Source organism: Trichoplusia ni, chromosome 12 (assembly GCF_003590095.1).
Source record: "Trichoplusia ni isolate ovarian cell line Hi5 chromosome 12, tn1, whole genome shotgun sequence".
NCBI classification, from domain to species: domain Eukaryota; kingdom Metazoa; phylum Arthropoda; class Insecta; order Lepidoptera; family Noctuidae; genus Trichoplusia; species Trichoplusia ni.
In genome coordinates this window covers 7,220,016-7,243,040 of record NC_039489.1, presented here as the reverse complement: position 1 = coordinate 7,243,040, position 23,025 = coordinate 7,220,016, and positions in this window count along the sequence as shown.

Below are 23,025 nucleotides of genomic sequence, written 5' to 3'. Positions count from 1 at the left end.
TCTACAATCACCCTTAGTTTACCCCAACTCACAATAATGACTTGCATATTCAACCCTTCTCCTTGCCCACCTTGCGTCAAGAGAAAGAAAAAGGTCGACTCAAAAAAGGAAATAATCTTTCGAACTAAGAGCATTCAATCCTTTTGCTTGTGAACTATATTAAACGATTTTCCTGAAACTAATCCGCCACATCACTGCTAGATTTGGTTCGAGTCGACTCTACGTGCCTTTATAGGGTGCCTTCGTAAACTATGGAGTATTGGATGTGATCGAAACAGTAAAGTAGAATAAAATGCTGGTGGTAAGCTGCAACTACACAAGTGGATCTCTGTCATAACGAGTTCCTCGGTAGGCACGTTAAATTGTGGGTCCCGGCTGTTGATAACGCAACTTTGACAATCGTTACGGGTTGAGAAGTCAATAGTCTGAAGCTAAAAGTCGAAAAAGAAATCTCACTAAGGGATATCTCGTTGCCCAGGTCACTGTGTTGAGGAGGTCAAGGTAACCAACCATAGACACATTAATTTTCCAATTAGAAAATTGATGTGAATATTTTTATTGACCAAAATAAATTAAAAATATTATTATTTGCTGAATTAACACAATAACATTATTTTTTCGATAAATTGGCTTTTAGGGCATACAAGTTTTCATTTAATTTTTTTTCCTATAACATTGTATTAGCATACACTCATAGACTTATAAACCACAAAACCTTCAGGTGTTTCAAAATCAAAATCCATTTACTCAAGATAAACTATAAACTAACACTTTTTTAATGACAAAGTATTCTTGTACATGGACAGTTCTCCGTACTGCCCAACCAAGAAGTTAATATTAAGTTTCATAAGGCATGCTCTATGTAACTCAATATCCTTCTCTTGATCGTTCATTGTTTATGTAGTCGCTTTACATAAAGCGAGCCATGCGTCTATGTGGTTAGACCGCATAACGCCACATGCTGTATGGTACTAGTGTACCCACTCTTAGTATTGAGATAGTAAACTGGGAGATACTGTGGGTTTGCCACCATCCCTATGAGAAATATAAATATTGGCGTGAAGAGAGATGCAGTTCTATGCCGTATAGAGCGGTGACACGCTTTTACGATTGCATCATTTAACACTAATACTAAACTTATTATAAGTATTATATTATTTTCAAGTTTAGAATTGTATAGACCAAAAACCCATTTTTTTAAATCTCTGTCGACATTTAAATCGCTAACAATAACAAATTGCATATTTTTTTATTTGACAAGGCAAAGTCCTCAACTCGTCATAAGGAATCCTTATACGAGGTAACTTGGTCTAGGTCTTCAGATCCGATCTTGAAGAGACTGTCATGACCACTGACCATTCTGACATTCACTGGTCACTGACCATTTTATCGTAGGTCTTTTTTGGTAGGGGGTTTCGTCATGGGTATAGGCTTCGTCATGAGATGTTTAATCCATTCATATTCAATCTTATTGATTAAACCTAGACCGCCGTGCAACATCTCCCATATTTAAACGCTGAGCGGCAATGCCTAGCGTTGCTTGCTTGCCTAAATTATTAAATCAAGTAAGCACCAAACTTTTATGAATAGACAAAAAAAGGTACAAGCATAATAAAAATGTTCCCTTAATTATCACTGCTAGCATTGTTCTCTGACGTAAAGACAATCCCTTTATGTTTTCAGCTTACAAAGAGGAATTCAAGCCGAATGATTTCTATAGCAAACGAGAACTTACTTATTAAGAGAATTCGCAAGATTTTCTTACACAATAGGATGAATGTAATCATTGTGTCGTTTATGAAGAAAACTATTCAGAGAAATATTATATCTGATGTACTAATAGTTCGTTTATATGAACCAGTGATGATCTTTGTTTTACTTTCTTATTAAGACGCTTCATCATCGACATCATTATTCTAGCACTTTCCCCAACTATGCTGGGGTTGGCGTCCAGTCTAACCGCATTGAGCTAAGTATCAGAGTTTTACAAGGAGCGACTGCCTAACTGACCTCCTCAACCCAGTAACCTAGGCAACACGATACCTCTTAGTTAGACTGGTTGTCAGACTTTCTAGTTTCTAACTATCTGTAAGAACTCTCAAAGATGTACGAATAACAGCTAGGACTCACAGTTCTACGTGATTTGCGAAACGAATGTTCAAAATCTTTGTCTTAAAAGACGAATTATAAAAATAAAATTATGAATTCAGAAAATATAAACAAATAATCATTATCGACTGTAAACCGCTAAAAATAAATATAAATAAGACCACCTATTACTTGCGGCTGATGTTAAAGGCAACTTAGAAACTGGCCTGTTATTGACGCAGTACATGAGAGCTTTGCCTTCGTTCGTGGCAATTCCGTTTACAAGATGTACTACTTAATTGCGAGAGTCTGTTGGTCTGAGTGTTCCTTAGAGTAAATATACTTGAAATAGATTGTTGGTTAAATTAAAAACCATAGGTAAATGCAGAAAATAGGTAATTAATTACCCTGGAGATTGTTTCTTTCCTATGGGCTAATGTATTTGTAAATAATCGTTTTATCTTCAAACATAATTATATCTTCTGTTTTTTTTTTAAACACCCTTAAAAGGAATTTAGAAATATTTCGATTTTAGGAAGTTCTAATTACTTTGTAGCACTTTGTAGTACTACCGGACAGCTAAAGATGCGTATCGGAGTTTGAACCTACTTTTAAATCTGCGTTAGTCAATTCAACTGTCATACCTAACCACGACGATATTGAAATGAAATATAAAATCATCTCCAAAAAAATAAATTATCACTCGATACCACTTAAAACATTGAAAAACAGGTAATTTGTACTCCATAAACATTGTCAAGCAAAAACCCCGGAGGACATCAATTCAACTTTTTAAATTAAAGCAAGCAAAGAAACTCTGGATAAATGCGAAATGAAAGAAACACATTCAATGATTCAACTTTTTTTTTTGGGAGCCTACTACCGTATCTTCTAATAGGACTGCTGTAAGTGTTGAAGTGAGAGGCCGCGCTATTTATAATGCGCCATCTCACTTTCACTATAACAGAAATTTCTCTTAAAGACATGGTAATTGACCCCCTGGACAATTTATCGGAACATGTTTTTTTTTAAGAACCTTCCAGTGTTTTTGTTTTTTAATGCTGTTGCAAACCTGCCAGTTTGTGATCGTTCGTACCTGAGATAATATATTATTTTGTTTTTTGAAGAATGGAATCTGGAATTTTGTGGCCGTTTTTTTTTAAGAATTTGGTTTTGTACGTTCAAACTTTCTATTATAACAAAGGGTCATTGTACGCTAAAAAAAGGATTGTTTAAATTTAATACAAGTTTAATTACATCGTAAAATAACCATTTCACTTAAATTGTAACGTAACAGAATACAAAAATAACCTAAAACAAAGTTATATTAAAATACTATGAATCAAGCAAAAATATGGAACTGACAGCTCATTCTCAAAATTTGTCTTGTCTTACTCAAAAACACACACATACAAATATTGTATTCTTTATTATATACCCGTTGGTGAAATAAAGGTAAGAAATTATTTAGACTTACGTCTCTTTTCACTCTTTATTATACTTTTATGCGAAGCGCCATTCGCGGCTGAGATTTGAAGAAAATTATTAATTGGTTGATTTAAGCTACAAATTTTTCGTTTCCCTATACCTACATATTTCCATTTTCTTTATACTTAATACTTAGATGTTATTAATGTTTCTTACTGACAAACCTTTACAAATATTTCAAGATTCAAATTAGCTCAATCAAACCTTCCTCAATCAAAAATTACGAGTTTTAGCGAAACAGCGTTATTTTCTTACATTTAGAGAATTCAAACGTTCTCTAAAATCAATAAAAAATAACGATTAATCGCTAAAGAATCACACACGCGAGACTTCCACAACTAGTTTCAAAGAACTCCATTTAAACCAATCTAAAATGAAATCGCAATAAAAACCGTTAATAGAACCTTTTTCTACTCAAACCTCTTTGAGGAAGCTATTAATACTGGCAAGACAGCAATTTACAAGTCCATTAAAGTATTCTCGATTGCAAATGGCAGAGAAACTTGAAATGCTTATAATTTTGTGGATACTGAAAGAAAATACCTACACCATGATTTCCATTGAATCGATTTAAAAAATCTAAATACTCATGTCTTTAAATGTCAGTTAAATGTGACATTCGGATGTTATCGAAATCAGTTTAGCCGTTTTTATAGTTGTAAATTGCGTTATCATCGTGTTTGAAGCTACTCTGAAAATTTCAGCCTGCCAACCGGAACGACAAACAAAGATGCAAGAAAGTGAGTGTATAAAAACATTGGAAAATCAACACTGATGCTGTTATAGAGCGAGAAGGAGCAATACAAAGCGAGTAGCTGCATCTCGCTTCCACAACGGCACTATTTGCTAAAAGCTAAGTAAGAGCAACCGACTTGGCTTCTTTAATCCTACGAGTGGAGACCTGTTGCTTGGATTGAGGTTCTAGAAATCTTTCAGTACATAGCATTAGTAATTCGTCTGACGGACGAAATCAATACCACTGCGCTATTCGCCCCGGATCCTAATTTTTTTCAGCGTAGTGAATATGAATGTAAGAAAAAATAGAACTGTCTCAATACCCATATTTTAATCGTTGAGACGAGAAAATTGCTATAGATGAATGTATTAACGGACAATCTAACAGGATTTGGAATTTAAAATATAAATTTGTATAGAATTTATTTTAGTTTTTAAACACAATATTTAGATAAAAATATTTGACCTCAACAACCAGTTTTTCGATGCGCAGTTTATCTTTACAATTACTTAACTGCACGCATAGCCCAGTGTTTGTTGTTGGGTTCAAGTTTGATCCCCTTTTAGGACAAGCATTGCGTGATCCAAGAATGATTTTCCTAAGTCAGTGCTGGGTTTTTGTGCACGTGACTTAAATGTATATGAAAGCTCGAAAAAAAAGCTTTTCTTTACTTTCGCCTGTCTCTTTGTCTGTTCACATATCTTTTTAATATTGTAAGTTAAATTTAATTCACTTACCGGTTTGCGGTTAAGCTGATTTTTTGCATGCATTTTAGTCAGCCATGGATGTGTTATTTTGATGCTAAATCTGAAACAGCCCGCTATAAACGATACAAAAATAATTTGATCTCCGAAGAAGAGCAAATAAAAAACCTTTTTGTTCATTTTATTTACCACACATTCCAATAGTGTATTTATAGTACGAAATCTCACATGTATCGAAAAGTAGGCTTACAATGGGTCGCTTGAATATTCATATCTGAATCGACATGGCATGGGAAAATCCCAGGGTTTACCATCGATCTTCGTCTACGTAGTTTTGTTTTGATAGCAATTTTGGTTCGTACGCAAGTTATATTCTTTGATTACGTAATATTGCAATGACTATTATTCAGGTACTTTTAAGTAACTTTAAGATTTACGGCTACTTCAAAACTTAGGTGCCAATAAGAACACTGGTCAAAAACAAGGATTATGACAAAAAAGTTGTCAATTTATTAATTTACTTACAGTTTATTTTAATTTTTTAAGTCCTGAAATAATTCAGCCTATCCCCAGATATAAACGACTGGCCATTTTCCAAGCAATCAAAAATCTGGAATTCAAATGAATTCTCAAAAATACCGCTATCATAGCGCAAGAGCTGCTAAATTCAAAAGACACAAATCTGACAGTGACGAGCATTCAGCCTCTTTACCCATCAAAACTACAATGGAACAGGGAAATCCTAATTAGCCCTACACTTCTAGGTTTTGGGAGCAAGGAAATTTGAATGAGAAGAGACTAAAATTTTCGCTAGAGAGCTACCCCTTCAAATAACAAAGCCTGTTGTAATTGTCTGTCTGTCGTTTGCTTGAAATCTTAGAACGAAACTTGGAATACGGGGCTAAGCTACTTGCGGTATGACGGAAAAAATGGTCCTCTCTGCATTTTTATGATTTTCGAAAGTGGGTCGTTATCCTGGTTATACATAATTGGATCTGTTGTCGGAGTCTCTTTTGTTGATTGAGCGGAGTTGGGTTAAAAATTTTCAAGGAGTTTTCCAGTAAAACTTGGTGCTTAGTTTTTATTTGGGAAGTAAACGTTAACAGTCCTATGGGGAGTGGGGAATATTTCTTCCGGGCAATTGGCTAGTTCGTGACCGTTAAGCGGAGAAATTCAAGCGACTGTTGTTTTCTCATTTTTTATGTCGGCCAGAAATGCTTTCTTTTTGGTGACTGCCCGTAAATAACATTTTCCTTTCTTATATATAACTATACTTATTTTTATTTAGACATACATGCAGATTTCTATCAATACATAGTTGTCTCTTTTGTACTCACATAATTTATGATTTCCAGGATTTTCATATCCATAAAAAGTGACGGTTTTTTATGTTTTTAGCGAATCAAATGATTTTTCCCGCTTTTGATTGAGCGGTAGTCCATGTCAAAATTTACTGACTATAACTCAACCATGTTCGTTCTTTTTCCCTTTGTGTACCGCGGCTGCGGTAACCTTTTCAGACAATCCGCTGGACTTTTTTTTAACTTTTAGGTTTGCTTTAGCTTTGCTTTCAAACCTTTCAATAAACCTGAGTACTATCGTTTTAAGGTAAATTGCTAGCTCATATAACTTGAGTGTAAAATTAAACCAGGTCAGTTCGTTATTGCATCAAAGTGAGTGTATAATATTAGGTGCTCTGACTTGATGTTAATTAAAAAGAAATTGCGACCCACACGCTTTGCTGAGGCGCGCCATTTTTTTTCCCAGAAATTAATGTTTTTCAGCAGAAACTGGACAAGGGTTTAGGGTTTAAAGCTAATTGCTAGCTTTGATTTTGTTTGTATGTAATTTTGAAACCCTTTATAAATTATTCTTTGGTTAATATCAAAGGTCATAATAAATTTAATTATACCATAAATAGGTGATTTGTAGTCAGTCAAATAGAGAGGTCATATTGAGAAATACTAAAGAAAAAACGGGATGTTTCTATATTACTCGAAGACACAGATGGGCTAAAAAAAATCTGTCTATTTAATCAAGAATAGTAGGATCATTTTCATTAGTTTGGTAATAGTGTAGTATTTACCTTAGGACTCGATAGATCTGGAAGAGGGGGACGCCTTTGCTCAGAAGTGGGAGTGGTTAAGCTGGCTATATATAAAATGGATTTATTTCACCTTTACCAGTCCGTTCAGTTTTTTCAATCAATCAATTTAGCATTATAGTCCACTGCTGGTGATAAATCTATTCCAAGTCGCATAACACCCAGTCTTCCACATCAGTTGACTTTGCCACAATATCAGCTCATCGCATTTTAATATTGTCTATAAAATTTTCGTATTAGGTGTTTGTATCGTCGCTCGAGATCCTTCGTACACCACTTTAGCTAGCTATGCAGTGTTAAGGACACATAATTTTCTCACTCCCCTTTAAGTGGCTTCAAAAGAGGGAAAGTCTTTTATGGTAAAGTTGAGATTTCCCACTTAAGAACCCTCAGTGGCTGTTGCAATATTTTCAGTTAAGCTTGTGTAGTCTCAATTCCGTACGGAGTTGTTTATTAGAATGCAACATTTTTTAAACGAAAAGTTGGTAAATGCTGGTATAAAATATTATATGTTGGTTTAAATAATAGGGATGATTATTTTTTTCATGTCCTTTAGTTACTTTTGAATTACATATATTATGTTAGATACGTTTTCTTTTCTTTTTTATCTTGTCCTTTCATCCTTATTTCCGTTTGTAATGAACTATTGGCATTGTAACATATCACATGAACTACATTATTCACATACACAATCATTCTAATTATTCAAACGTGGTCAAATTACAGGTCCTTTCGATAGTACAAATCATTCGGTATAAATAGCCCCAGGGAATCCGTGTAGTTCCAGCTGACCCGGATCAAAACTCAATGCAATCTAATGAAGGAACGACAATATTGCTGATCAACTTAGTTACTGTAACATAAATAGAATGGATGTGTTATTTATGTGAACAAGTAAGTGATTCTTCATTGTTATTTATTGGGATTGCCGATAAAAATGATCCTTTAAGTATTAATAATCCTCGCAAAAGTTGCTGTTAAAATAAAACAAACAAAGCTTTAAAAACGCGTATTTTTGGCACACACCAATCACACCGATTAGAACGATACCCCCTTAAGAAGAGTAAGTTATTTTTAAATTAAAATGTCAATAGATTTACAAAAACCGCAACTACGATAGTGAAATCAAAGATGACTAAAATAAAAGGATGACGAAAATATAACCACATGTTGTTGTTTATGTAAATTAATTATAACACCCATACCAATTTAACTCACATCGCAACATTATTAATCAAATCAAAATAGTAACGTTCTTTCAATATTTTCATTTAATGAGTCGAAGCGACAACCTCGTTCAGTTTAATTAAAATATATTTCTGTTATTCTACTTGTAATCCGATATTTCATGGTGAAATAATGTTAATTATAACACGAAAATACTCAGTCATTTATTTAATAATATTCAAAATATGTAACTTTATCCGCCTCTGACCGTTGACAGCTCTACGTAATATAGGGACAATAAGCTCGGTGTAGGGTTGTTGCAGATAACTTTCGGATATATTATTCGGTTATTTTCTATGAATTTGTGAAATTAACAATAATAAATATGAAGTTGTTTTGATTAAGAATACTTTAGGAAATATCGTTTAAGTAATAATTATTTTGTATCCCACTACGTATCAAACAAAAAAGAGTAAAATAAAAATACAATCGGTTGTATACGACCAAATATTTGTCTGATCTACTTTTCGGAATTTCATTCGGATATACGTAACTTTCGGATACAATTCACAAATTCTTGACACCCCTACACCGATATCAGATCAAATGACACTGCTGTTCAATTGTCGTACAATGCCAGCACGCGGTTGAACGTCAACAAGGGAAGCAATCTAGTCGGCTAGCCCTTTTGAATAGCCAGGTCAATGTACGAAGGATGCGGTCTGACTGACAGTTGCATGCAGCGATATTGGGTTTGCTTTTTGTTTCTTTGTCTGGGTAGAAAGAAAGATTTATGGGATTAGATTGCAACGAAAATTGGTTATACACTGGGTCAATGACATTTGTTTTTGGATATTAACGTGGCTTACAATCGTTATATTCATCTGTATCAATTTTGACACAGAGTGCATGAAAAGTTAATTTCCATTTGCTAAATTCGAAAAAGTAAAACAAATTAAGGAAAAGGAGTCATAACGACTTTTCAAGGGCATGTAAACCACGCCAGACTTTTACTATCACAACCATATGATAATTAGTAGTTTCCATGTTACTTATGACGAATCTAAATGGATATTTTCCAACAGGAAACCTGCTACATTTCTTGTTGGAAAATATACGTAATGTAGGGTGTTTACCAGTAAGGTACCTATAACGGATATTACTCTCATCTAAATCATTTTAGTCGTTGATGCCTTGATGACAAGGTAAATAATTGATGTTAAGACTTGAACATTGCAAGTTATTATGCCAAAGTGTTTGTCCACATACCGCTTAAAACGAGTTCCATTCTTCATTATCTTTACCTAGATCTATGTACTTTTTGAAGATAGCTAGGGAACCTAAACATGCGCATGTTTTACAAAAATTTTCTATTGAGAAGTCAGTGCTCTTGGATAAAATCAGCGTTTCGAATTTCTCTTGAACTTCTTACTACAGTTTAGATTAAATTCCGTCGACGAATGAACCTTCCCTTGATGACAGAGCATTTTGTAAAGCTGCTGGATAAAAGGTATATCATGATAAGTATGGGTTTTTAGGCAAATATCTACTAGCCAAGCGTTATTGGAAATTGAAGCCTTGTATTGTTTGTGCTAGTTTTTTTTTCTGTTGGGGAATTAAGGTTGTGTGGAAATTAATGTTATCAAATTAATAAAAGCTCTGAACTAAGATACAAGCGTGTTGGCTACTTTTTATCTCTTTAAAAGCTAATTATTTTACTCCTACTTTCTTTAATAAAAATTTTAAAGTTTAATTTTGACTTATTTCTGGACTCCGACTGAGCTGCAATTTCGCAAATGTACCGTGTGATTATGCAATATTGTGATGACACGAAGTTGTAAAATGGCCACTAGAGCCCACAGACACAACCTCATTAAATAAGGGTTCTTAAGCCAGAAAGAAAGATCAAAAGCTTAGTATTTAAATTTAATCTTGTTTCCCTATTTGGTATCCTAAAAAAAGGCTTGTTTTCTTGAGTGATATAATGATGAATTCTACAAGTCTGAGCTAAGCATCGATGAAAATAAAAGCGCAAATTTCAGTGCGAAGGTTCAGGGTTAAGGTTCTGAAGAAAACGTTAGCATAAGAGTATTTAAAAATGGCTGTATTACCTGTATTATTGTATGCTCGCCGCGTGCTTTACTTTAGATTCAAATACTAAGAATGCCTTTCAGAACACATTAGTGTAACGACAGATAAAATTCTTAGTATTATCATTTTTGAAAAACACCCGTGTCTTAGATGACACGTGTGTACAGTACAGTCAGCATAGTTTTACTTTTAAAGTAAGACTTGCATTTGTGAAAGAGAGAAGGCGCTCTACGACGTATAATGTGCTGTCTCGCTTCCACGATTCTGACAATCTTACTTTAAAAGGAGGTTTTATGTCAAGTCTTGACGTAAGACGAAGATAATGTTAATAAATAACGCTGAAATAAATTAATGAAAATTACGTTTTGCTCCAATATGTCACATGACTTTGCCCTGTCATACCCATACATTAAAGCGCTTTCTATTGAAATTCACGAGGTTTGAAATGTAACTTGGTAATAGAGACTGAGTACTTAAAATTTAAGGAATCGAGTACATATTTGAGGACATATATATTGTTCTCACCACTGATGACCTTGTAAAAGTAGACAATGATAATTGAGATATATGGCCTTGTTCATAAAAATTGCCTTGTCTTGCAAAAGTATTATTAATAAGCATTGTATACGTTTTTCATTTAGAATAAAATATTTTCATGGCCTTTTTTTTTAACAAAAGCTCTAAACCTATTGCATAAGTTTTATTTTTTTTATAAGTTTTTTATAGGACCATAAAATAACATAGCGTAGAACAATAAAAATAATTTAATTTCATGAATAGAAGTCTAAGACTTAAATTAATACAATCTCTTGACCTTTTGACCTTTTAAAAATTAGCCATAAAACTTTGAAACGATAAAATAAAGTAGGTAATATAAATGTAAAAAAGTGAATTTTATTTCGTAAACCTTACTTGCAGGGGTGATCAACATTCTTGGAAAAGAAACAAAATGTTGGATTTACTTAATCTATCAATTTCGATATTAATAAGAAATCTAAATTATCTTTTAATGTTTTTAATATTAGATTTTCTTTGAAGACTTTCGAAATCATCAAATCGGTGTTATGGACACAGCTGAAAAGATTAATTCTTCATCTAAATATGATGATGATACGATTATGGAGAGATATCAAATAATTATTCATTTTGAGAGTATTCTTGATTCAAAAGTTTTATACCTATTATGTTAAACGTGGTTTTTATTATGTTAAAATGGTTAAGGTGACCACGCCAAATCCACAGTGTGCGACGTGTTCGATCCTTGTGTAGGACAAATATTCCTGTCGTCCACAAATGCTTGTCCTGCTCGATTTGAGCATGTATTTTAAGGTTTTAGCTCCTTAGTGCAGGGGACGTTTTAAGTGCGTAAAAAATAAGAATGTGGTCAGATTTTTAATAATATTTAAGACAAAGTTAGTGTTTACTGATGTTTAAATACATAATTTTCTCGAAATATATAGTACTAGGCAAAATTTCAAATGAAATTAAATGTAACTTTGAATTCAAAACATTACAAAACAATATAAAATCCCGGCAACAGAAACAAAACATCAAATATTATTTGTCATAAATTTGAAATTCATCAAACTGAACAGATAGGATCAAATGAACCAATTAATTGTACACGTGGAAGCCATATTGATTTTAAACTTGAAATACTAATTAAGAAATAGACAATTCAATTGACGGCTGTTATTAAAACGTTTGAAAATAAATAACAAAAAAATACTCAATTTTAAGCTTGCCTTCAATAAATGTTAAACTAATGGTATGGTATTTGAGGAGGTAAGTTAACACTATGTTATTATTTTAAACACTTCATTAGACCTTGGATATGACAAATTACAGTTTATTAAAGAACCATTAATTATTTTTCAGTTATAATTTTATTTAGCCCACTATGTCCCGCTACTGGGCAAAGGCTTACTCAAATCCCACCACAATGCTCTATCTTGTTGCAAACGATAAGCGTTTAGATAAAAAATAAAAAAGTATCAAAGACTACTTATAAAAAATATAATTTATTATGCTGCTGTTACTCAGCATCAGAGCGGATTTATTCATTATTCATGTTTCTGTAATTTGTAAATATGCGAACAACATCACATACATTATTCTGAACCCAAAGTAAGTTGCTGAAGCACTTGTGTTATGGAATTCAGATACAACGAAGGTACCACAAATACCCAGACCCGAGACAATGTAGAAATATGATTTTTTACATTGACCCGACCGGGGATCGAACCCGGGACCTCAGAGCTAGCGACACTTTGAAACCGGTGCATACGCCACTCGACAACGGATTTCTCTGACCACTATTGAAAGGGACTAATCAAGTTTAAACTATTATTTTCATCTTGCTGCTGCCATGTGTTAAATTCCTACTTACATTATAGTAGTAGGATTATTAGGATCAAAGTTTCAGGGACACAATAATCGTCCAGTGTCTATGATTTTAAGAATACAAATTACCTTAAACATAATACAAGCCAACAACTAGGTATAGCTTAACTCTATCTAAAAATAAACCAATAACAATAAACCTACATGCATAACAATCCAAACTTCAATTTAAACAAAAATCAAATTCGAAACGCGAAACTATGAAAAAATTCGCCAGAAATCGTGCAATACTTCATAAAGCCCGGAGGCAAACGGGATCCACTTAGGAATCTTTATTGCTGCCAATTTGGAAGCATAAAGCCTTTGATATTTGATTTAGAAACGAAATCCAGTTTATTAGTCCATTTTGGAAAGGTGCGAATTGATAGTAAAATGGATTTAGATATGGGAGTGAACGAATGTCATTAAAAGACGTTTAATATTTTAGTGTTACGATGGTGTGAGCTCTTGGCTCTAGCTTAAACTACACCTGCACAAGTTGATCGATCACAGGTTAAGCTACACTCGGTCTGTGGATGGGTGACCACCTATGTAATTACGAGTTTTTCCATGTTTCGGAAGCTACGTTAAATTGTGGGCCCCGGTTGTTATTTCCATATCTTTGACAGTCGTTACATACATTATGTCAGACGCTAGAAAGTCTAACAAACAGTCCGAATTGAATTTATAAACATTTGAATGTATAGATGACTGGCCAAGGTCAAGAAAACGTCATTTCCGTATGTTAGAAAATTATTTGTCACCAGTTGGAGAAATTTCATTTGGATACACAGGCAGACACTAGACAACATTAAAAGTGTGTTCAGTTTCGGACAGTCAAATGTCCCAGATCGATATCTAGTTAAAAATCAAAAAACGTGACGGTACTATAACAGTTAGTATTTGAACTCCAACCAATGTTATTCAACCGTACGAAAAGATCTGAATTTAGAGTTTAGAAGGTCATCTATATGCAGTACATTCTCGTATTAGGAAACGTTTCATACATTTTAACGTTCTGCAGAATAAGAGCAGTTTGGTTTAGATATTTATGGTATATATGTACATGTTTAGCATTGCACTATTGTTCCTATCTGGAGAAGGCAGAAATTTATCGAATGCTCGTATAATTTTTACTTTTGCGGCAAAAGATAGCAAGTTAACAAGTATTAATTAAATCTCTGATACATTTAGTTTCAAGTTTCAGTGTCACAATCTTTCTTTAGCCCAATCCTTTTCATTACATATCCATATTTATAAAGTTTTTCGAAAATTTTAGCACAGCTACCACTTGTATTTGTCACTAGCTGTTGCCCGCGACTTCGTCCCCGTGGTTAGAAGATATGTTATGGTTTATACCTGCCCTAGTTTTCCACATTTTCCATTGTATCTTCGTTCCTATTAGTCGCAGCATGATGTTATATACCCTAAAACCTTTCGCGATGAATGGTCTATTCAACACAAAAAGAATTATTCAGTTGGAACCAGTTATTCGTTTGTTGAAACAAACAACCAAACTCTTCAGCTTTTTTAGTATAGATTGATATCGGTTTTACCTTTAAAATGATGACCTTTTTAACGCAAACAAAACATACAAGCCTATGTATTACTCGTTCATATACAACGACAGCTGTACTCCTTTCATTCCAACTAAAAACCTACCTCAACATCAACCACAAACACAATCCATCAAAACAGACTTAGGTCCTCAAATTTCAGGCAAATAAAACCTAAACCGGACCTGACCGAAATGAAATCGAACCGAACTCTCACAGAAAACACAATATACAAAACAAAAACTCAGATACAGTACTATTGCAGCGATTGGTGTTCCGACGAAATTTGAAATTCGATAGCAATCGGACTGCCGGACGTCGGCGACGTGTCCGGACCGTGTCCGGGCCGGACGAGGCGAACTAATCATTCGGTAAGTTTGTCGGCCACTGATAATTATTGGCTGTTATCTATTGGTATTGGTTAGTTGAGGATGCATCTATATGCATAGGTATGTGGACTGGAGTATACTGGAGTCAATGATCACTCAGTGCTTCTTAATTGTGCTTCAAGATTCAGTCGTATTATGATAAATCTTTGTTTTATACCACACATTAAATAATTTTTCTTTTAGTTTAAGTTTCGTTTAAGTTGTCACATATTGAATATATGTGACAACTTAAACGAAACTTAACTTAAAGTTGCATGCAAAATCCTATAACAAGGATTTGTGGATCACAAAAACCTATTGTGACTTCTACCAATCGGCCAACTGTGCTGTCAAGTTTTAAAAACATTATATTAGTTTTGGATACAGAGAGCTTTCATTTATCAAAATCTGCAATAACAATACTAAAATAAAAATCAGTGCACAATATAAAAAAGTAACAAAGAACATTTAAAATGTATTCGATGTGAAAATAAGATTCTCGGAACTTACAATACAAATAATCCATTTAATTAGCATCAACACTAATTCTCGAAACGGACCATAATGAACGATGAGGTATGATTCAAAACAAATGGGAAACTTCAAATAGGATTTTACGTAATTAGGGCGGGTCAACAATGTCCTGTTTAAAGCGATGAATGATCCAAAGCTACACATCGCAGGATGATGGCAAAAGGTTACTTGCAGGACAAAGACAATTTTTCACTCAATTCAATCAATAGACTTAAAAAATAATTAGGTTTTCAATTCTCAATTTCTCTAAACGTGACAGGAATTAAATAAAAAATATAAATAATTTGGTTTTATTGTTCGGAATCGCAATTAATGCCACATTTAATTTGCAGGATCAAGTCCTTCTTGAAGTACAAAGAAAAAGCATTGCATTGCTAGAATTATGACTATTTTACCTAACAAAGCGTCGATCATTTTCATTCCATTTCTATAAACATTACATTACAAGCACAAAAGCTCTAGTTTACATTCAGCAAAGAATTGCTAAATAATTCCTTATGAGAGTCCTAATACAACATACGTATTGATCAACATTTTGATAATAATGGATATTCTGTTTAGTCTGTACATCACGCACTTATCCTAGAACGGCCTAACTGCGCACAGGGCTTCGTATAAAGCATTACGTCGGCTTTTCACTGTGTAAATAGTGCATGCAGAGGTATACACTTCAGAATATTGGTTGGTTTATGACACACTAGCTTTTTGCCCGCGGCTTCGCCCGCGTCGAGGTCGGTTATATCGCGCTTCCAAGAGAACTCTTCAAAAGTCCGGGATAAAAACTATCCTATGTTCTTTCTCAAGGTCAACTCTATCTCTGTACCAAATTTAATTAAAATCAGTTTCGTGGTAAAAGCGTAACAGAGAGACACAGAGTTACTTTCGCATTTATAATATTAGTAGGGATAGGCGCCAGCAAACCTACTGCCAAAACTGTGTAGGTTGTATTCTTGACTTTCATTTGATTCGATTCTTGTTTTGTTCATGAATGGTCTTTGAAACACAAGCAAAAACGAGTGGCGATTGCGTGCTCACCACTCTAGCTCACTGCGGATTGGCGATTTCAGAATACAATAAATAGAATCCAGACTCCTTGTCCGTTCATCAGAGGTGCTTGCACAAAACCATGTCTAGAATTACGAGGCCATTTTGAAATTGTTAATTGACTTTCAATTGATTTATCTAAATAATATTTAAGGCTCTCTAAAAGATATCTCTATTAGCAATAAGACCGGCATTATACCAATTATAACAGTATTAAACTGGCGTAATTCTGTGGTATAAAATTTAGATATTCTATCTAGTATATTTAGTAAATACAAACTAACGGCAAAAATATATGTAGAATGAAGACGACTTAACACAAAAGTACCGTTAGTTAAACCAAATCTATTTTTGTCTGTTCAAAAATCCAAAAGAAGAAAAATAATGAGAATCGATTCGAATCGAAATTAAACACATTCGGAATTCGTTGAGGTAGTACTGTGCAAGCAGATTCTTTCAACCAATTCTGACCATTGTGGGTATGAGGACTTTGATTACTGGAGCTAAATTCGTTCGTACGAAATGAAATTACATTTGAAGTTTTTGTTTTAGACACAGCTGTGATGTTGTTAGTTTGTATTATGTGTATAAAAATAGAAATAAAAGTAAAAAAATAATATAAAATAATTAATAGATTAAAAAAATTTGGAAATCCACGTTTTTAAATGTCACTCATTCAATTCAAATTTCATCAAGTCGGTCCAGCTGTTTTTATAGTAGTATGCATTATCATCGGGATTGAAGCTACCCCGAAAATTTCAGTCTGCTGACTTATCGGGAAATTCCTCAAAATTGAGTTGCAAAAATCAAACCGGAATAGACAAGACTAACAAACAAGAAAAGTGAGTGAATGAAAAAAAAGTTCATGTTATTTTTCAACATCCAAAAAATAAACGTGTTGCGCCGACCCAAAATAAAATAATTGGGATAAGGGCAGGGGAATGATGATAATGATCCAGAAAATAAACGTATTTAGTCGGTACAATTTGTAACTTTGTTAATTAATAAATAATATACCTATATATTACAGACACTACTAAAATGTATGTCGAATGCTAGCGAATGTGTGACACAACCAGTGCCTCGATTGAACGTGACAATATATAAGTTGCGTGTAATATGTGATGTGACCTGATTTGAACGGACTGAGGGCTGTTCTGAGGCAGTGTTGTGTTTACCAACCAAGCAATATTCTGAGGGGCTTAAGTCGAGACTAGAAAATGTTACTTCTTTTCATAATAGAAAATGGATCACTTTAAATGTACGGGAATGACATTTTTATTCGACAAGTGACGTGATTTTGACTTGTCAGTTTAGTGCATTTAGCGATTCGCCTTTGGTCTTTAAGATAGTAACAGTTATGAAAATGAAACACCGTTTCAACCGTTCCCGTTAAGTGTGCTGTAATTTACTACTGCAACAGTATTAAAAAAAAAACAACAATGGCGGATCTAACTTACAATACTAATGGTTCCGTATAAACAAAATAAAATGGTCACCTATCAAATAAACCTGCCAACCGTTGCCAGACCTCTTTTTTATCATTTAAAAATGTTAGTATTAATAGTGGCAACCGTGATATATAATATCATCCATGAAAACTTGTTATACAGCCAGTATGACAGACAGACAGACATAACCATAGTAATAGGGTTCCGTTTTTACCCTTTAGGTACGTAACCTTAAAATTAAATTTCAGCCGTTTCATACGGTACCATGTTTTTACGATTGTGATAATATGACTTTAAGAGATCATAGGTATCTACGGTTTCTACATTATAACTTTGAAAAATCGTCTAAAAACTTTACCTTACCAGGCATTTTAATTTGATTGTACGGATAGCCAAGTGGTTGTTGTCACCAATTCACCATGCCAAACCCACTGTGAGTCATGATTCGATCCTCACATAGGACAAGCAATTGTGTGATCCACAAAATGATTATTCTGAGTCTGGGTGTCATGCACGTGATATTTAAATCCCGCAAAATTACTTACTGCGTAGGGCCGTTTAAAAAAATCAGTCTGATAATCACATTCCTCGACACATTTCAAGAATTAAATTTAGTCTTAATTTGTCCATCTATATTACAATCACGTATGCATCCATCCCAAACAGAATTAGGACGGTATTATGCAAAGGATTGCAAGCCTGTTACCATATGAATGTGGTAATACATTATTCAACTATAATCTCTCTATTAACGGGAGTTGGTTACGTTGATTCGTAACATCCTGTCTTGTTTGTCGTCATAGTATACTGGTCTGATTTGTAACTATATAATTTTAAATAGATGTCTATCGTATCGCATTATATGATAGCGTTTGTCACAGTTATTACCCTGTTCTGTTTTTCACTTTAAAAAATTTATTAATTCCGGATTCCGGACATGGCAATATTATGATGAATTATATAATGGTAGATTCATTAACTCATCGTAAGCTGGAATTAAAAGATGGACACAGGAATACATCTATAAAACAATACGGCGCATGAAAAATAGTTCGCGATTGTGACTTCGACAATTTATGAATCTGAACACCCAAACACGACTTATTGACTTGTAACATTAATAAAAGTTAAACGGCAATTACGTGACAAACAAATACCCAAACAAAATTATATTGACAAGCGGAAAGATTTACGAAATAAACAAAATAGGAAGTCTCACTCAAACTTGTTCAATAAATCGTATCAGTTAATTGAGGTGTTAAATAGAATGGATTTTGTAACCCCCAGATGGTATTCATTAATCCTAACTGTGTGTATTGCATACGGTATGAACGACAGGCTTGCAAATATAAGAACTAACTGAGACATAATAGAAATATTGTATCGGATTTAAACTATTGAGAAAGTAAAACTCTTTGGACCATGTTTTAGAGTTCCGTACTTTTAGGGTAAATTGGGAGATTATCAGTAAAGTTCAGTATCCGTCTGTCGATAGGCTGAATCTCAAGAACCGTGATTCTTCTTCTTAGTCGTTGCACTCTTGGCAGAGTGGTCGTGGTCGTCATTTCAGCTGTTAGTGGCTCGCCTAACTAAGAACCGTGATAGTGATTTTTAAAGTTGATCCACTGTAAATGATTGCTATTATAGTGCAGATCCCTCCGTGTGCGAGTCTGACTACGCTTGTTTTTTTAAGAAAAGCTGCATCCGCTGAAGAATCGCACAAATTTGCTGAAATGCAAAATTCATGTCACATCACTGGTTGCAAAGTAATGACGACAATAATGAATTAGCATATTCTATTCTACTGCGTTGGACACTTAGACTTGGAAGACGAAAATAAAATTTGCAGACAATATAAAAAGAATAATATAGATGCGAAGGTTTAGACGGAAGAGAAGAGCGTAAAGGGAGACTCATACCCGATAATGGGTTATTCAAGGCCAATGATGATGAAATAAGGATGATGCTGATAGCGATGTGGCATTGTTTAGGACCGTTATGAATATTCTAGTTATTAAAAACACAAAAAAACGACCAAAGCTAATTCAAAAGAGCTCTTAACTTCGCAAAGCAGTGTGTAGTGTCAAAGCGTCGCACAGACTTTTCGGATAATGGCCAGTTTTCGCTTTCGAACCGAACAATAATCGAACTCGTATTAAATAAAGCTATTAAAAGTTTCCCCGCCGAGGGTCGCGCGGCGCCCATTCTGACATTTTTGAAGTATCTCATAAACATGTATGTATTATGGTGACCTAATAAATAGCTTGAATATTCTCTTTGTTTTAATATACGTGGATATTAAGGTAGATTATGTATGATTTTTATTGTTACGGCACTGTATTTAGATGTACGAGGTATATTCAAAACAGATTTAGGTATAAAAACCAAAACAGTTTTCTAGAAAATTGATTTGACTTTAGGAAGGTTCGATTTTACACAGTAAAAGTGATTGTCACAGAGAAAGGCAATTAAGAAGTACTCAATAATATTTCTTTAACAAGATATTTATGTCGGATGTTTAGATCTTCACAGCTGAGCGCCCAACGACTCATATTGTTTTTTTCGTACTCTTGAAAAGGAATGACCGAAGTATGTTCTATTCAGATGCCTCTTCAAAACAACGAGTCGAAACAAAACCTTGTATAAATTTTCTCCTCAAAAATATATTGAAAAATAACAACAAGCGAGACCAAAAACATTGAACTACAAACGACAACATTTCACGGTCGTTAGGTGTAAGTTTTTTTCTTTGGTCCCCACTCGCTCTATTCCGTTTGGCCTCGTTTAAAAACCTATCAGGCTTTTGAAATATAAGCGAAACAGTGCGCTGTCAGTTTTTATGCCCTAGGATATTTGCGAAGTATTGTTTTTGCTTTGGTCGGCGTCATTTTTTTAGACGTCGAATAACACAATCCCTATTAGGGTATTCGCTGTCCGTTAATATGGGTTTATATTGAAGAGGCTTTTTTGACAGTTGTAGATCATTTGAAAACTTTTTTTATTCATTTATGTCATATTCGGAACTCATTTTTTACTAGCTTTGTCTGGATTTGGGCAGAATTTTTATTTTCTTGCTGAATTTCACTGAGCCCTAGATACCTATTAGTAATCAAGATTTTATTTAGCCTTTTTGTACAGCACCCTTTTTGTTGCAATTCCATCGTCATGGCTTTTCAATCATATAAGTTTTGATAAAGTTGAATATTGATTTGGTCACACCAATAGAAATGAAAATACATACATGGAAAGCAAACTAAAATACAAATATACATTGTATAGGAAAATCTCCTCGCAACGGGTCTTGGTATTAATAAAGAAAAAACCATAATATATCACTCTAGGAAGTGGTGAATCAGCGTTTCTGTCAGCCTATTATCATAAGACTGCCGAATGTATTGATTTCGCCTATCTTTGGTTAATCCTAAAGGCCGAATGTTGGATTCGATGTTCATAAGTAAATTCCGTCATTTGACTTACAAGTGTGATAATGCATGAGTGTGCGAAAGTATTTTCTTTGCTGTTCTTCACATGACGGAAGCTAGTAGTGTATCAGTGTGAAATAGGTAGTTTCACCAAGAAAATCGAATAAGTAAGTCATATTAACAAGAAATAATGGATGCTTTTTTATTTATCAGAGTCAAGATACCGAGGAGACTGGCATAAAGAAACGAAGACTTATGCTCAGCAGTGGGATTTTATTCTAGTAATTCATTGGGAATTTAAAATCCATCGGGGTGAACGAGCAATGTGGGCTAGTAACGTCACATACCAGAGAAAGTGTACCTACTGTATCATCATCTTGATTTTTATGTTAATGCTCATTTTGAACCACTCGTACTAATCTGCAAGCCGATCGCAACATAAATGGGAAAAGTCTAAGATGAAGATAATGTGATAAAAGTAAAAAAAATGAATCCAGTATGTTTTGGAAATCCTTCGGACCTAGTATTACGACTTTATTATTCAAATAGTAGTTCTAGATCCTCAGTTCCAATAGTTTCTTAAGGGTTGGCAGACTAACGTATCCCAAAAACTAATCAGAATAATAATAAAATACTACCTTCACTAACCCTTCACTAAAAGCAAAAGCAACACAGAAGAATACTCTCAAGAAGTGAATATAATAACTCGTAATAATTATGTAAGATACGGCTTTAAATTAATTATTAAGCCCTCAGAAAGTGCCTTATAAGCGTTATGCTCAAAGTTTTTTAATGGAGAAAATTTTTCTTTTACTCCCTAAGCAGCCGCGAAGTTTTTAAAAGAGCTGTTTTTTGAAGTTATCGAGAGAATTTTACGGTTTTAATAGGTCGTACTTGAGTGATCATTCGTGTGGTTTTTGTCTTAAGTAATCGGTTAAGTGCAAGTCAGACTTACGACAATCAGGGTCCGTAGAGAAACAAACAAGTTTACAGATTTTACGAATCAACAAAATAACCGTTATGATTTTCGTTTTAGTATTTCTTGTTCTAGCGGAAATAAAAATACAGCATCTGTAAAAAAATTAACTACAGGAAGAACAGCCTGACAGCAGCGGTGCCTCAGAAATAGTTATATTTTAACTGAAACCCTTACTAGATAGATGACTCAGAGAAACAAAAATATAACAGGTTAAAATTCAAAAGTTTTTATTGACATAAAAATACAGTTAACAAGAACAAAAACCATACAAATATTACTACCGTTTGTCAAAGGTGTCTTAGAATAATTGAGATAGTAGGTTAAATCAAATTTCATGAATATTAAACCTTATTTCCATGGTATAGTTAATAATGTACTATGAATCCCGCTTTCGTATTTAATAGTTTAATTCAAGCTTGCTATTAAATAAATACTTAAATTCAGTTGCAATAATTATTTTGTGGTAAATTCTCGCATAATCTTAAAAGCTTCATCGGCTAATATGCTTGTAGGATGAAACATTAGTTGGGAGGTAACTATTACTGTTCTATAAACAGAATCAGGTACTTATTTACCTACATTAATAATTATTTTGTTTTTTTTTAACAACATTTATTTTTCTCTTTAAAAGTATTGATGTTTTGTAACAAGCTTTCATTTACTTATCCTTTCGTCATGCGACAAATTCGACCCAAATGGCGATTATTAATTAGCTGATTTTTTTTATGCATAAGTATAAAAGTTGTTAATGTTATATTATCATGATGTTAAGCTCAGCTGGAGCTGCATTTCGAAGATGACAATAATAATCGACCTCGCATTAAGGAATTATAAATCCTTGTATCGCGATGCGGTACCACAAATATTCAAGTCAAATGCACATAGACACCCAGACTCAGGACAGGCATTCG